The sequence below is a fragment of the Phoxinus phoxinus genome (assembly GCF_949152265.1).
Source record: "Phoxinus phoxinus genome assembly, chromosome: 16".
Lineage (NCBI taxonomy): Eukaryota > Metazoa > Chordata > Actinopteri > Cypriniformes > Leuciscidae > Phoxinus > Phoxinus phoxinus.
In genome coordinates, this window is record NC_136891.1 from 22,050,005 (window position 1) to 22,063,224 (window position 13,220).

The following is a 13,220-nucleotide window of genomic DNA, read 5'->3' on the forward strand; positions in this document are numbered from 1 at the left end:
CTTTCTACAGTGCATAAAGCTGGATGAAATGGTCACCTGTGCTCCAAAACTTTGCTGTTTACCACTCTTGGTTCGTGGTGCTGTGTCAGAGGAACGCTTGCAAGCAGCTGGGGTGATAGACAACATCGACACCTTTGCATGGGTGTCACAAATTGTTGTAACTTGTTACGCAGGAAAAAATCAGACAAAGTTAGGATGTGCGTTGACCTCAGAGAGCCATAGAAAGCAGTGATCGTGGACTCTTTTCCATTACCACACATGGATGAAGTACTCTCTGATCAAAAGGGTTCTACTGTTTTCTCTACCATCAACCTACCTGACTAATGATTACCACCAAGTAGGGGTGTCGTGATATACCGATATTGACGATAACCGTGATATTTAAAAATAAATAAATATCGTTATTGTGTTCATTATGGGCGTCACAATATGTCTTGGCGATAACCGTAATATTTAAAACGAATAGTACACTTATGATAATATGGCATGTAAATAATACAGTGCTAATATCTGGTTGAGTTCCCAACATACAGTAAGTGTCGGTATTGCACCTTAAAGGGATATTTCACCGCTGAAAAGATTAACCCTCTGGTGTCCTTCGTTTCAGAGTCACACTTAGGACCTTCGGGACCAAATGGTCCGGGAGGGTGGGAATAATATTTATTAAAAAAAATGTAACAATTTTTTTTTTTACTTGTTTTTTATAATATTTTTTCTTTTCTTTTTTGGTGTTTTGAGATAATTTTATGATTTGTAATTAATATTTATGCAATAATTATGACCCATTTTTTCCCATTGAATATAATATAAAAAAATTATTTATATGTAATTTTTTTTTTTTTTTTTTTTTTAAGCTGTATTTCATTTTAGAGTCAAGCCTTGGCCTCATGAAAACAATTTTTTAAATTATATTGGTGCCATCTGGTGGATACACTGAGCATTTTTATCACGCAATAGCACATTTTTACCACTAGATGGATTTACAGCTTTCTGTAGAAAGGCTTGCGAATTCTAGTGATTTTTGCACATATTTGCCAATTTTTTTTCAGGTTGTTGATTTTAAAATATAATAACAGTTTCTCAAAGACTATTTTTTGTCTTTTTTGTTTGTTTGTTTGGTTGGTTTAATATTTATGCAATAATTATGACCCATTTTTCCCCATTGAATATAATATAAATTTTTTATATATATGTAATTTTTTTTTTTTTTTTATTAAAGCTGTATTTCATTTTAGAGTCAAGCCTAGTGCTGCGTTCGAAACCGCATACTTCCCTACTATATAGTAGGGGAAAAGAGTAGGCGAGCGAAAAAGTATGCACGAATCATAAAAGAGTAGGCGAGAATTACCTGGGTGACGTACTAATTATCGCGAGATTCGGACTTAAGTGCGTTCGAATATGCCTACTTTCCTACTATATAGTAGGCGAAAACAGTACGTGAAGGAAGAAGTACGTTCGAAACATCAGTATTCATAAAAGAGTAGGCGAGGAGTTCCCGGATGGCTTACTGCTTCCAGACAGATTTTCGAGTGCAGTCCGATGGATACTCTTCTATCCCAGGAGGCCACGCGAGAGGATACGTCATTATAAAACATCACGGAGATCAGCGACGCGCGGGGTTTCAAATGTGAGTAAACACGGTTCCTTGTGTTAAAATTGCATGTGTTAAACTACTATAGAGTAAACGTTTTAACTGTTGAAGGTGTAAAGGAGTTAGACAGTATAGTATAGTTGTGATTTTGCTGTAAAAACACGTTTTATTATGTATAGCTCTAGCTGAGAGGGGAGCTCCGGTAAGGACACGTAAGTTACGTCTCTAAAGGGGATTTACATAAACATCTTAAAGACGCTTATTTTAAACGTCCATTTACATCTGACAGGAAAATCTTTTATAAGTATTGCACAACATGAAATATACATCTGAGTGGTATGTGTGCTATTATGTAGAACAAATCTATAAATTAACTAAACATAAGTTATCTATTTTATTTGTCCATTAGTACTGTTGATAAATTGAGGAACATCTATGTTGGATAAAAAGTTAAAACAACCTCAACATGTAAATGTAGTGTTGAGCTCATAAATCACAGGTTATGGGAGTCTTGTCTGGATGTTACAGGGACAGATGAACAGATGTGCGTGTATCCGGTGGAGAGAGGCTCATGAAGCTGATGCTGCATCAAAGGCTTTGAGTGAGTATACTACAGAAATCAATAACAACAACTATTTAAATATTAAGTTGTAGTTTATTTTAATTATTGTAATTTCAAACAGAGCTATTACAGCACCTTTCTGATACTCTATTTCTGTGCATTTGCTGCTCAGCTGTTGTGGTGGAGCAGGACCTGCAGGGAAAGATGATGGCGGCATTTATGAAAAAAAGCGTTCTTGTCTTCTAAATAATACTGAAATCAAATTACATTGTGCTGTTAAAATGACTGCTTTTGTGTTATGTTTGTGCATTTTTGTAGGATCTCAGCAGACTGGTGTGAGTGAGCACTGAGGATGAGGAGCACAGAGCTGAAGATCGTGCCATGGACGAGACCCTCCATCTCTCCACCGGCCCTTATGAGACCCTCCATCTCTCCACCGGCCCTTATTGCCTCAGATCGTGAAGCACAACACATCACGCAACAACCTCCGGCACGGCTCACCTCTGGTGGTCGGCTGGTTCATCAGAATAAAGCCACAGAATGGGAACCGCTGTGTTGAGATGGCAGTAGATGTGGTTCAGCGCCTGTAGTCTACATGATTGTAGTCTGAATAAAGCTTTGTTTCATGTGTTGACTTGTACATGCATTTGTTTATTGTGTGGTGACTTTCATTCATTCATTTACTCATTTATTAATATTTATCATTGTTGTCAGTAAATCAAATATAATTATTTAATTAATTAATGCTTTAATTAATTGTTTGAATGAAAATGTAGTCATGAGGTGTATATATATATATATTTATTATGTTTGCATTCATAATATGAGATTGTATACACAGGAAAAAGGTTGAATATCTTAATATATTTTTTCTTAAATAAGTAATTATAATACATTTAAAAAATGCATTTTTTGATATTTATAGGCCTGAGGGATGAAACGACAGAAAAAGAGGAAAACAGCAGTAAGCCACTTTTGCTTGTGGATGAAAATGTTTGAAAATAAAATTAAACAACATATTAGATAGAAATAGAAATGAACAACATATTCAAAAGATGACAATTTGGGGATTTCGTTATAAAAATAAATAATATCGTTAAGGATAAAACGGTGGGTCACATAAGTAAGGTTAAATATAAGAACTTAAATCAACCCTAAATGTATTCACAAAATAAATGGGCAGCAGTTTCTTTAAAAATACCATAAAATGAGCAAGTTTAATCAATATCAAGATATTTACAGATAGATGAATTAAACGTGTCGTTCAAATCTTTTAAGTTGTTGCACTTGTGATAACGCGGCGTAGGTCACATGATAACGTCAACATGGCAGATGTCCGGTTCGCATTCATACTTAACGAGATTTGGCTATAAAGTACCTACTCTTTTAGCGCTCGTTAAGTAAGTACTTATTGAAATTAAGTACCTACTCATTGAGTATGCGGTTTCGAACGCAGCCTAGGCCTCATGAAAATTTTTTTTTTAATTAGATTGGTGCCATCTGGTGGATACACTGAGCATTTTTATCACGCAATAGCACATTTTTACCACTAGATAGATTTACAGATTTCTGTAGAAAGGCTTGCAAATTCTAGTGATTTTTGCACATATTTGCCAATTTTTTTTCAGGTTATTGATTTTAAAATATAATAACAGATTCTCAAAGACTATTTTTGTCTTTTTTTGTTAGTTTGGTTGGTTTAAATGGTAATTTGAAGTGCCAGTTTTACTTTATAATACAGTCAAATTAGCTTTCATTTGTGTGTGTGTGTGTGTGTGTGTGTGTGTCTGTTTTGCACTCTTGATGTTTTAGAGATTCGTCCCTTCACTGTTGAGTCCTTTTTTTCTGGATCCTGGCTGATTTGTAGATTGTATGCACAAAAAAACTCTTGTGTTTTCATATTTTTGACAATTTCCCATTCATTTCCTATGGGGGTCATTTTTGACCAAAGAGCAGAAGTGTGATGACCACTTAGCATGCTTGGATCATGACTTCAATATTTTTTGTGTGTTCACATACCTAATACCATAAAAGTCACCTAGTTTCGTAACATTCCGAAGAAGCTGTGATTTTTAAAAATTCAAAATAGATTTATGTAATCTGAATTTATTAGTGTGTATGTGTATAAAAGTGTGTTTGTGTGTGTGTGTGTGTGTGTGGATGTGTCTGTTTTGCACTCTTGATGTTTTATAGATTCACCCCTTCACTGTTGTGTGCTTTTTTTCTGGATCGTGGCTGATTTGTAGATTGTACGCGCAAAAAAACTCTGTATTTTCACATTTTTGCCAATTTCCCATTCATTTCCTATGGGGGACCATTTGGACCCGAAGGTCTTGAGTGTGACTATTTTTTTTACAACCACTTAGACAATTCAAATCCTGTTGCCAATTTTTTTGGGTGTTCATATACCAAGTACCAACAAAGTTAACAAATTTCGGACATTTCCGATGAAGCTATGATTTTTGAAAAATGTTTATTCAAAAGCTTCGGGACCATTTGGTCCGAAGAACCCCAGAGGGTTAATGTGTATGTAAATTGGATCATTTATGCAGTAGAAATGTGAAATTATTTTGAAGTTGGTGCCTTCTAGACTGAGATGAAAGACAACAACTCCCAGAATGCACTTGCTGCCGGTTACAGAGGCCAGTATCGAAAGAATTTACACATATAGGTGCAGTTGACTCGAAACTGAAAAGATGCCGTTTTAGCGTAAATTTCCATGACGAGTCTGCCCGGACTCTTCCTCCTGACCACCGGGCGGGTCTTGCTCCTCTGCTGCAGCGGCCGTTCCGGCCGCCTAACGTTCCTCCATCGCCCGCGGCTGTTCCTCGCTCGGGATGTCCGGGATTCGGCTTTTGGTTTCTGCGGTTGCCATTCATTCTGTTTACATGCACGCCTTTTGTTTCAGTCGGACTGAATACATTCCGATTGGTGAATCTGAATGTAGTGTTTACATGAACGCTAAACAAGTGATCGGTTGATGTGCGTTTTAGCATTGTGAAGCAGAATGCACGTTCGTGTCAGTGTCAAATAATGTAATAATGTATAGGCGTAGTGAGTTCCCGGACATTTTGGGCGATCTCAAGGTCTTGTCTGGTCTGGTGCGTGGGTCCGATGCAAGGATGGTGGGGGAGTGGGAGGCGGCCGGAGCAGCGGCCGGACATGTCCGGGAAAAAGAGGACTTATGGTCACCCCTACTCAGCTTTCTCCACAGAGCAAGATCCTGTTAGCTTAGCTTAGCTTAAAAAAAAGATTGCTGACACTGTTTGTACATTCTGTGAGTGAGATCCCACCCTATGGGTGGGTTGAAAACATGCAGAGCTAGCTCCTTCTACTGGCTGTAGTTTTTAGCCTTTAAATTGTTTTATTTATTTACGTCAAAGGAAGATATTTTCTAAACAAAAAATACATAAATCTCTCGTCTCAGGGGGGCATGGGGGGGGGGGGGGGGCATGGTAATTCGAAAATACTACAGGTTTTCTACTGATACAAAGCTTAATGCTAATCGGAGAAGTATCCCTTTAATTCTAGTTGCCGCCTGTCGTAATACACAAGCATACATATTGGGTAGATGCTACTGCCCTGTAAAATTATTACAGACAAGACTACCCACACACCAATATAGTTAACTTGGGACAAAAGGGAGCAATACTAGAAACCTGTTCACCCACCTCCATTTTTTTTTTTTTTGCATTTGCATTTGGCCTCTGTACAGAAAGTAAGTCGCCATTATTTATAGGCCTGAAATGGGAAATACTCTCACATGTAATTTATGTTTCATTCATACTTGACGCCGAAGGGCAGAAAGTCCACAAGTAAGACTCATGAGCAATACGTTCCAGGAAATCCCTAATATGGACAAGGACATCTGGCAGTCACTTTAGCTGAATAAAATGCAATGCTAATCGACATAGCCTTTATCACTGTATGTATTACTAGACAATAATATTATTTCTTTTTAATTTCTATTTGACTGATAGTGTTATTTTTTGCTTATTTTTTTCAAGATTTCAATAGATATTGCGATATACAGTTATTGTGAATTCTTTTGGCCACGGTAACCAAGTAGTGAAAAATCTGTTATCATAACAGCCCTACTAATGTCGCTGCACGAGGACAGTCGTGATCTCATGACCTTTAGTACTCATGACGAACTGTTCCACTTTTATCGTGTTCCTCACGGATTGGCTTCAGTGCCTGCAGCATTTCAGAAGATGGTCATCATCATCTTGACTGGCTTGTCAGGGGTTAAAAATTACCTGAGTGACATTGCCATCCACAGAGATGACATGACTATGCATGACAAAGCACTTCAAGCAGTCTTACAATAACTAGAAAGAAGCTGCTGGCTTGCAGCTCAATAAATAAGACAAGTGTCGCTTCCGGCAAACCAGCCTGCTGTTCTTAGACCATACTGTTACAGTGGAGGGTTTTCTTCCTGATGAATCATGTGTACAGGCGATTCAAAATGCCACTGTTGATTATCTGTCACATTTGCCCTTAATGCTTCTCCTGCAGATAATGCTGTTGCTCCAGCTCCTGTTGATGATGTTGACGAAGTTTATTTTAGTGCTGTCAATCGATTCAAAAAATAACTAACTATATTAATCACACGTTTGTTCTGTGATTAATCGTAATTTTTACATTTTTAAAAACACATAAAGACAGTATATTGTAAATACTTGTTTAATGGACTCTTTTTACAGCTGATTTCTTGGTGAAAATTATATCCCCCCAGTTTTAAACATTAATTATAGCCATTCAACATTACAGTGTAATTGAAAGCTATCAACTTTTTAAATGTATTAGGCTTCAAATAATATATAACAACTTTTAATTTAAGTGAAACAGTCCTCACAATAACCCATAATACATGAAATGCTTCTCCTACACAGAAATTGACAGAAATTGACTAAAGTAATCAAATAGTTTGCACTGCATAAATTAAAAATAGACTAACCCTTGTTTAAGCTACAAAAGTTATTTAGTCAAGACTAGTGAGTAATTTTCTCTTTTCCCTTTGTTCAATGTTTAACTTTACTGACAGACAGAATTAGTGGCTGCTGTCACTTTAAGTCCCCGGCGGAATGCACACGCCTCATTCTCTCAAACTCTTTACGTTCATTTAAGACTTTAAAGGGTTAGTTCGCCCATTTAAGACATGAAGTTGAATGCAATCCTTACCAGCACTATAGTGCATACACACTGACCCACTCTGTGGTCACCTCCCTGGACAGAGTTCTGGCCGCTGGAAGTTTTTCAAAAAAGTAATCCTGGTTAGTTTCAAAACTGTGCGTTTTTACGTGAAATAATTATTTGCGTTTCAAAGCTTGATTCATTTACATCACAAAAAAACACTCCAGACAAAATTCATACCTCAGTTTTAATCGGCACTATTTTCTTTCCATTTCTATCAATCCGCGCTGCTGTCAACGTCAACAGTGCACACGTTCCGATCAGCTGTTGATAGCGCGACTCGCTGACAACATATCTGACTACGAAACTTCTGATGATGAAACCAATTTTAGCACAATGTCAGACGGAACAGATGATGATGAAAGTAATTTTAGCACAACGCCAAAGGCATACCTTTATGAACCGGAGTATACCGATGCCGAATTTCAGCAGATGGAGATAGAACGGGAAGAGAGAGAGAGCGAGAGGACAGATTCCTGTCCCGGCACATTCTTGTGGTCACAACCTGGGAATTTACAAGTTCGCACCATTGTTAATTTTCTACTTTTTACGTCGTTGTCATTCGATTGTGTAAACACTATGGAACAGCTGATCGAAACGTGTGCACTGTTTTGAGGCCCCAGAAACTAACCAGCACTACTTTATTGAAAAACTTCCAGCTGCCAGAACTCTGACCAGGGAGGTGACCACAGAGTGGGTCAGTGTAGTAAGGATTGCATACAACTTCATGTCTTAAATAGGCGAACTAACCCTTTAACTCATTTAAGACTGCTCTTATGAGGATATTAGACAAAACAGATATTTTTGCATAATTGTGAGTGTCTTATTGTTCATTAAAGTGCGAAAGAGAACTACATTCTGGCACACTGTAGCTAAAGCCGGGTACACACTGTACGATTTTGGCCTCAATTTGGCCGTCTGAGACGAATTGTGCAAATCCTAAAAGATTCCTCTGATCCTAAGCTAAAATCGGAAATTAGTTTGACATCACCGACAGAAGATTAATGACCGTTGCGATCAAATCTTACTTACGGCAAAATTATTTTTCTCCTTCATCAAAATACAGTCTTCTCCTACGACAACTGTCAACTTTTTCAAGACAAGCCATGACCAAAATTAACGTCACCGAACATGTTATCGATTGATAATGTAAAAACAATTAACGTAAGTTTATTGTATTGTGGACTGCTATTTTGAAAAGTAAGTCTGAACCGTTGAAGTGTGTTCGACATAATGTGTGTGAGAATGGAAGTGAAAGAGTATACAAGATGGATGAAGTTCACTACTCCTGTCTCGTATGCTTCATTGCTTGCCAACTCCTGACAGTTACCACACTGCTCCAAGGTCAATAAGTCACACTCAGTATATGATAATTATATATTTTTATGACAAGGAAAAGCTACTTGGTGTAAAATGTCTTTTAAACAACTAGCAAGAGTGTATCAACAGGTCAGTGCCGGCCTTAGCATTTTGAGGACCCAAAGCAGATTTTCAGATTTCAAATATTAACACAGCACTTATTAGCAAGCATTATCTAGCATTGGACCCCCTGGTGGTCCCTATGTAACCGCTTGTATTGCTTATTATCAGTCAGAGAATTTAACCAAGTGAAAATAAATGCATTTTACAAAGTGACATTTTGTTACAATGTAAAAAAAGAAAAGAATGGAGACAGTTTGAAGCATGTTAAGGTTACCATGGCCCTGGAGTCTCTAAGCCCCCAAAATCAAGACTTATTATATCTTAATATCCCATATCTCAAAGCTTTTTTCCCCCAGTAGTTTTATTTTCAGTGGTGTGAAAGGCATCTCATTAAATGTATCCTGGCTCTGTAAAGTGCTTGCTGTTCTCAATGTGAAGACATGAGAAAAGACTCATCCTGACCCCAAGGTCCATTAGAGCTCCAAGAAATTGGTGTTTTGACCCTTGATACTCCAGAGTTTCTTCTCCCACCAGTTTGCTTGAGGGAGCATCTCGACCATCTTGAAATTGAAGGAAATTAGATACGGATGAATTGCCATCCGAGTGTCTCTATGGTAACAGCCACACAGGAGACCCATTGCATGAGCGGTGCCTCTTGTTTTTTTTTTTTTTCTCTTTGCAGCTGTGGACTCACGGATGTTGCTTTCGGTCAACATCAAAGTGACGACGCTTATGTTGATGCATCCAAGGGTATACATCACCTAAAGGAAGTAGAGTGTTCCAGATGCGTTATCTGACAGCAGCATTTTGTCACAGAAGGTGCCGACTAAAAAAATGTTATTTATGCAAAGTCCACACGCCTGCCAGAATTGTCTTTCAGGGCGTGTTGATAGGATGTAGTGTGCAATAAAAAAGGTATTCTGCAAACACAGACCATTTAGGTGCATTTATGAGTTTAATATTAGAACAGTCGCGTAATTGTTTCCATAAACTCTATCATCGGGTAAAGTTCCAATAATAATCCAGATTCCAGTAAGGTACTTTAGCTTTTTCCTGTCTACGCATCATAAACTTACCATTAAGAAATTAAGAGACAAACATAATAGTAATATAAATGTCTATACCATGAAATTGTTTGTTGTGCAGTATTTTTTTGCAATTTGTTAAGTGCCTGAAAACCCTTCATTTGGTACCACCTCAATGTAATTTACAGTTATTTATTATTTATTTTTGTATTATAAGGTCAAATAAACAAATAAATACAATAATAATAATTAATAATACACATAATTAAAAATAATTAAACAAAAAGCATTTTGTCCTGTGACTTTCTTCCCAGCGATATGTTTTGAGATAATATTGATAATATTATGATGAGTAAATCATATATGTAAAATACAGTCTGGTAGTAAATAATGTAGTTTAATAATACAATATTATATATGGAATCATAACACACATACGGTCTATTTCACATAACGGATGTTTTTCATATAGTCCACAAACTAATAGCTGCATTAAATCCTCATTCAAAAGTTTACATATGCTAAATTTGAATATGTAAATTAAAACTATAAACATAATCTTAAAAATAAGAGGCCCTTATTTTCCACATTGGAACACATATATGAAAGCATGAGGTAGTGTAATTCTATTGATGATTTGCCATACTTTAAAATCTGAAGTTTGGAAGAGATTGTTGTTAGAAACTTTCCCAGTTGGCATTGTGTCTACAAGATTGTGTAATTTTTGGTGCCATCATTGATTGTTACTGTGGATGAAATGTGACTTCCAGTTTAATAATGGGCTTGAGCTCAAAGTGTATTGTTTACAGTTTATGGCAGATAGTACCATCTGCATCTGTTCATAAACTCCCTTGTGTTAATATTTTTTAAAGGTCATTGGTCAGATGTAATTGCTCCTTAAAGGAGGCAGTCGTGGCCTAATGGTTAGAGAGTCAGGCTGGTAACCCAAGGGTTGCGATGTCGATTTCTAATACTAGCAGGAAGTGACTGAGGTGCCCTTGAGCAAGGCACATAACCCTCAATTGCTCCCCTGGAGCCACAGCGAAAATGACTGCCCACTGCTCTGTCTGTCTGTGTGTGTGTGTGTGTGTGTGTGTGTGTGTGTGTGTGTGTGTGTGTGTGTGTGTGTGTGTGTGTGTGTGTGTGTGTGTGTGTGTGTGTGTGTGTACACTAACTTGGATAGGTTAAATACAGAGGACAAATTCCAAGTATGGGTCACCACATGTCACTTTCACTATAATTATGTGTTGACCAGCTTGCTACTTATGATAAAAAAAAAATCCCATGTCGCAAGTGCCTTATAGTCCCGGTCTCACCCCAAAACGTCACATACTGACGCGTCTTGACCATTCGGCAACATACGACGAAAAAGGTACCCTTTAACGTCCATATGAGACGCAGACATAAGCGCACCAGCAGCGCCCTCTAGCGGTACCCTACCGCATACCTAAACCCAACCATTCCCGAATCGTCACATATGGACGTTAAAGGGTACCCTTTTCGTCGTATGTTGCCGAATGGTCAAGACGCGTCAGTATGTGACGTTTTGGGGTGAGACTGTGTTACATAGTCAGCTGTAAAAAATATGCTCTCACATGCTCTGATCAGGTAAAATTTTTTCCTCATTTCATCAGAATAATAGTCTCTGTATGCATGGGTTAGTGCTGTTTATTATGGCACTTAAAGGGATAGTTCACTTTAAAATAAAAATTCTGTCATCATTTACTCACCCTCAAAAACCTGTATGAATTTCTTTCTTCTGCTGAACACAAAGGAAGATATTTTGAAAAATGTCAGTAACAAAACAGTTACCAGGTCCCATTGACTTCCATAGTTTTTTTTTGTTCCTACTATGGAAGTCAATGGGACCTGGTAACTGTTTGGTTACTGACATTTTTCAAAATATCTTCCTTTGTGTTAAGCAGAAGAAAGAAATTCATACAGGTTTGAAACAACTTGAGGGTGAGTATATGATGACAGCATTTTCATTTTAAAGTGAACTATCCCTTTAAGAGTCACAGTGATACATTAAAAGCAAGACACTGTTCTTTTCCAGACTTCTGTAAAACATAACCATAACAAAAGACTATTTTCATCCTAGAATCAGCACAGACAGTAATTTTCTCCAGATAAAGGCCACATCCAGGAAACGATATTATTAATGTTACTTGGTTCCCATAATCAGATACAGTGAAAACAGAGACGATTACTCAGCCAAGTCTGACATATCATGATGAACGAATAGAGACCCACAGGCCCATCACATCAACTGTTTGCTCTCTTGCTAAATGAGTTTACCTGCCAGGTGATGTCAAACAGAAGGTGACAGGTGGGACCCATTCATCAACATGCAGCTGTTTTGAGATCTGTAGGATAATTGGAGCCAGACTCCTCCAGTTCTCTCCATTACATCCCGGCAATGAGCCATCAATCCCACGCACACAGTATGTGGGAGATTGATGGATCCGACGCGCTGCTGGATCTGCAGTCACAGGATTAATCAGAGAGTATGCATCTAAGTCTGTCGCACACATCCTGAGGAGATGAACGACATCGGTGTGAGTTTTCTTTCTCTGAAATCTGTTGCTTTGTGGTTCATAGCACTCGAACATCAGCTGCAGGGTCGCTGACAGCTTAATGCTCGAAAACTGTTAAATTACTGTCGCCATGGTGATGCTGCCATAGCAACAGAGTTTCCGGAGGTACTGATTTGCAACGAGTCTGCACACATTTGCGGGAGAGCATCACATATAAGTGTTTTCCACATGGACTCAACTAAACAATCCCACACAAAACTATTCCTGTTTTTGGAAAAAATGAAACCTGATTCTGTTTCAGTGCAAACGTACAGTACATTCGTGAGATGGAAAGCTGTAATATCAGGTTACCTTAGCCTGACCCCGGGGTAGATGGAATATCTAATTTCATATCTCATAACATTGAAGGGATCATCATCTGTCTGGTTTAAGGGCAAACGCAAGCAGTGAAGAGCTTTATGGCAACATCAGAAAATCTACACTGGGGCATTCTCGGAACAGACATGGACAGATAAATTAAAAACATAATAGTGACCTTTATGAAATTAGTGGAGCTTTTAGCCTTCACGTAAGTGCCCTACATGTGTGTGACAACAGCCTGAGGCGGAGAAAAACAGGGCATGCTGGTGGTTGAACATGACATGTGTTACAAATCTCTGTTTGGCTCACACCATCAATAATCGTGAACAAATCAAACGCTGATGTGGAGGCTGAAAACAGTCATTTTTCACCTCCAAATAAAGCATTTACTTTCACATTAGTGGATTATTAAGTAATCCATCAGTGATGTCAGAGGAACTGATCTTGTAGACAGGGATGAAATGGGATCTATGCCGACCCGTCACAACCAACAGTGTATAATTACGGTGTACTTTTCTGATTGGTTA

At 37.9% G+C, this 13,220-nt stretch overlaps 1 long non-coding RNA gene across 1 annotated transcript; it reads left to right on the forward strand.

The window, feature by feature from the left end:
- The first annotated feature begins 1,254 nt into the window (after positions 1 to 1,254).
- LOC306983774 lies at positions 1,255 to 2,828 on the forward strand. Its single transcript, XR_013794434.1, has 3 exons — positions 1,255 to 1,627; positions 2,120 to 2,192; positions 2,472 to 2,828. It is a non-coding gene; the product is annotated as an uncharacterized lncRNA (long non-coding RNA).
- The last annotated feature ends 10,392 nt before the right edge of the window (positions 2,829 to 13,220 follow it).